Raw genomic sequence first — 4,972 nt, 5'->3', positions numbered from 1 at the left:
GATTGGCACAGGATAGAGCAGGGTTTAGGGCTGTTGTACATAAGGTCGCTATGAGTCGCAAACGACTCAACGACACATAACAACAACAACAACAATTGCTGTAGACTCTGAAATTACTGTCTGTGCCACTGCAAGGATCTGAGTCCTCCCTAGATATCTCTGGTGGAATTGCTATAGCAGCCACTGACAGGCTTTCCCATGCCAGCTCCCAATGTTTCCAATCAGTCTTTCAATGCTGACAGGAAGTGTTCCTTGGAACATGAATTTGGTCATCACATTCCCTTGTCTAAATTGTTCTACTTTACAGTTGCATTTAGATTAAAAGGGCTATGTGATTAGATATTATTGTCATGACAGGAACCCAGAATGAAGGCTGCATAGTGGAGTGGACCTGTGGGTAGCAACTGTAAAACAATGAAAGAATTTTTCTATTATTTTTCAGAAAGAAGGGTGAACTGAGAGGGAGGGGTAGGCAGGGAGAAAAGTACAGCAATGAATGAATGGGGGGGAAAAGAACACAATGTATATGAATGATTGTTTAAAACACAATGTGAATGAATGAATATGTGAGACACAATGTACATGAATGAAACTTGATGTATAAAAACTTTGTATACAAGCCAGTATAAAAGAAAAAAAGAATAATACAAACTCTAATGTGAATTCAGTAAATATCAAAGAAATATCTCCAAAAAAAGAGAATAAATACAAAATCCTTACTATGATTGTAAATGCCTTATATGAACTGTTGTTGTTAGGTAGCATTGAATTGTTTCCAAATTATAGAGACTCCATGTACAATAGTAGGAAACTCTTCCCAGTCCTGTAAGGTTTTGTTTAAGACTTCCTCTATGAAATCCTAGAAGTTCTGTTGAGTTAACAGTGATGGAAACAATGCTGTTTCACTAATAAGAAGCTCTGGTGGTGTAATGGGTTAAGTGCTGGGCTTCTATCCAAACAGTCAGTATCACAGATGAGGGGGCTGACACTTGATGGCTGGTTGGCACCAGAAAGGACCAGAAATGGTTCATTACATCATAAATGGACGCAACTCCAGAGGCTTCATCAAAGAGTAAAAAACTGTTCCTGTTGAGTCAGAATGGACTCACAGCTTACCCTCCAACAGGTTTCTGAAGATGTAAGCCATGAAAGAGGAGCTTGCCCATCTTTCTCCCTTGGAGACTCTGGGGGATTCAAATATCCCAAACAGTACAGCCGTTGGGCTAGCAGTGCAACTCCCTACAGCCCACACCACCAGAGTTCATTCCAAGGGCCCTGGGACCTTTCAATCAATTCGGAAACCCCACAATTTTTGCATTTAGATATATCCTTTTGTTCAGTGTGTTCTTAAGATACGTCACAAAGAATTTTTTTTTCTTTCTTTCATGAGTGGCTCTGTCCCTTCAATGAATTAAATAAGACAACTTAATTGCTTCAGAGAGTTGGACAATGACTAAGGATGGTAGAAGAAGAGATGCCTTCTAACTGTAGTGGTGGAGAAGTGTACTGAACATACCATGGACTGCCAAGAAAACAAGTAAGTCTGTCTTAGAGAGGGTGAAACCAAATTTCTTCTTGAAGGCTAGAATTTTGAAGCTCCGTCTCACATACTTCGGGCACATGGCCAGGAGAGACCAGTCCTTGGAAAAGGACAGCGCAGGAGAGTGAGACCCTGGATGAGGTGGATTGATACAGTAACTGGGGCAATAGGAGTTGGTGTGTCGCGGTTAGTGAGACTGGCTCAGGACAGGGAAGGTTCAGAGCTGCTATATGCAGGGTCTCTACAGGTTACAGGCAACTCGACAACACACAATAACAAAAACAACTGACAATCATTATTTCATTACATTTGACTTAATCCATAAATCCATTTCTACCATACAGATTGAAAAAATATTCAGTTAAAATAGCTAAATAAGGTTACACACTTTATTTGAAGTGAAAGTTTAAGTGGAAAATAATTTGAATCTCTATTAGTGTATTCTGAAAAAGATTACAGCTATTTGTTGAAAGGAGATAATTCAATTGGTTGATAAGAAAGACTAGTCTAAGGATATGTAGACGTTTAATGTTCACAGCATTAATTCACTTCATGATTGTCTCCAGAGAGTAAATCATTCAAGTCTCAGAAGATTTTCCTCCATTTACTATTCACTCACCTTCTTGCCTTGTGGGAGATACAGCATCAAAGATGCAGAGGTTATAGAAAGCCTTGGGGGGATTAATAACATGTAGTGAAAAGTCAGGAGTTAGAAATCTAGCTTAGAGAAGTACAACCAGAGCTTAGAAACAAGGTGGTTAAACTTTGTCTCATATACTATGAGTATGTTATCAAGAAGGGCCAGTGTCTCTAGGAGCAGGAAAGCATGCTTGAAAAAGTAGGTGATCAATAAAAAAGATACAGACTTTCAACAAGATGAACTGACAAAGGAACTGGGGAAAATGGTCTCAAACATCACAGGGATTGTGACAGCGACTTTGGAGTGGTAGGTTTTGTTCTGTTGCACATGGGATCGCTATGATCCTGAGCCAACTTGACAGTTCCAAACAACAGCTCTTCCAGGGGGCAGCATAAAGTGGAGTAAACCAAACCAAGTGTGGTAAATAAATGTTAAGGCACTCTAATTTTTCTTTTTCAAGACGTGAAATGATGCAGGTTCGTTTCCCCATTAATTCAAGAATTTAGCCTGAATTTATTTTATATAAACTTACTGCTTCTTAGGTTAGACACATGGAGTTTTATGGACCAGAATAATCTGGAACAAGAAAGGTCATCTGACCAAGTGATAGTCATTAAGATATGCAAAGAACTTAAATTGTCCTCCATTCATTTCCCAATTAAATCTCCCCACTTCCATTTACCTGTGTAAATTACTTTCAAACACTATAGCTTCTATTTGCTTTAAAATGGATCCTATCTAGTTTACCAGTACTCGTCTTGAAATGTAGTTTCCCAAGCTAAACTGTATATCCCAGCTAAGAGCTCCACAGATTACTCAAAAAGAATTTCTAATGATCTTGGAAACGTTCTAATATTTAAGTTTCACTAGTAAAGAAACAAAAGCATCTAGTGACTGTTGATAATGGTTGCTGCTGCTGTTATTTTAATCACGTGCATGATACTACTGATTCTTTTAGCTGAACCAGAAATGGGATTCATATTTGGAAGGTATTTGTGGGCTGGTACAATGGTGACCTACAGACCTGGATAGTTCTGCATGAGGCGAACTTCATGGAGAAAGTAGCTTGTGGAGAAGAATGGGTTCCTGAGTGCCTGAGGATTGACATGGGAGCAAAGAGAACAGTAAAGTACCTGTTAAATGTCTGAGAAATGTGCAGATAGAAGTTACTAGGCCAGTTATCCAGGACTATTTGAGCCCATGTGACAAAAGCCAACAGGGATTAGGGGAAAGAATTTCCTTCTATTTCTGCTCATCCCCAAGAGAGTCCTGACGTAATAAGAACTGAAGGCAACATGGTCCTTGTATGTGTGTGTCCCTGGAAATGGACATGGAATACCCTGGCTGGTGGTTGGCAGCAGATAAAAAGAAGAGAAAAGTATCTGCTCCCAAATTAGCATGAGTGTTGTGAATATTCCAAGAAAAGCTTGGAGATACTTTGCAGATAAACAAAGATTCTGTCTTAATCAGTGCCAGCAAAATCTAAGCCAGTGAAGTTGAATTGTTGTTGACAATAAGAACTCATTGACTCAATTAGCTGATGAAACAAGGAAAATTACATTATTTTACCTTTATGTCCTAACAGTTAATGTGATTTTCTATCATGATGGTATCAGTTTAGGGCACGCAATACATTTCTGGAAAGCTCCCAAATGTGAAAGCTAAGGACGGGTCTGTTTGGGCGGGTGTGATGTAGTCATTCCCTTTGTGAGCTTTGATGTAACGTAGACATTTCTTTGACAGGATTTGCAATAAGCAACCAATTGGTTGAGAGGGAGTTGGGCAATCTCCTCCCATGTGATTAATAGCCTCTGAAAACCCTCTGGAGAGTCAACTAGGTGTCGGTTCTGACTCGGTGGTACACAACAACACAACAACATGACCTGCATGGACTATGTAAAGAAGTCTGGTTAAGTTAGTTTGCTTTTTGCTCAGGCCTTATGACACATATCACTTCTCTGGTTCCTTGGATCAACAGCCTGCTGACCCTAGATTTGTCAGCTTCCACACCTACATGCCACACACCTGAGATCCTGTGACTTGCCAGCCGCTGTAAGCACAGGAGCCTTTACTTTGGAGAAATATCATATGCATGTGATATATATGATTTATCCAAAGTGTATGTGTGTGGTTTAAAATGTCTAGATAAAGGCATATACACACATGCATACATATGGAGCTTGGTAGCCTGTTTGTCTCAGGTGGTTCAAATCCACCAGTGACTCTGAGGGAGGCAGATGGGCAAGCTTGTTCTGTGTGATTTACAGTCTCAAAAACCTAACGAAGGGTCGCTTTTTAGTTGGTTTTGATACAACAGCAGTGAGTCTGTTGTTATCGTTGTTAGGAGTGGCATCCACTTCCTAAATAACATGCCTTGGGAAACTCTATGAACTTTGATAAATGTTGATAGTTGTGGAGGGGCTTCAGGCCTTTTGTTCATAGGGTTGCTATGAGTTGGGCTGGACGTGAAGGCAATCAAAAACAACCATCACCATTGAATTAACTACAACACATAGGAATCCTACAAACAACAAATAAAAATTTGTCCTATCCTGTGCCTTCCAGGCAACCTCTGCTATGCTCAAGTCTATTGTTGCAATCACTGTGTCAATACATCTCCTTAAAGGACTTCCTCTTTTTTCCTCTCTCTGATTTTCTACATTTCCCAGCATAATGGTTTGTTTGGGTTTTTTTCCCAAAGATTAGCCCCTCCTGAAAACATTCCCAAAGCATGGGAAATGAATTCTTACCATCTTTGTTTTTAAGGAACACTCTGGCTGTGTTTCTCTTAA

This window comes from Elephantulus edwardii, unplaced genomic scaffold (genome assembly GCF_000299155.1).
Source record: "Elephantulus edwardii isolate Elephantulus edwardi_28Jun2011 unplaced genomic scaffold, EleEdw1.0 scaffold00050, whole genome shotgun sequence".
In the NCBI taxonomy this organism is placed as follows: domain Eukaryota; kingdom Metazoa; phylum Chordata; class Mammalia; order Macroscelidea; family Macroscelididae; genus Elephantulus; species Elephantulus edwardii.
This window is presented reverse-complemented; position numbering follows the sequence as displayed.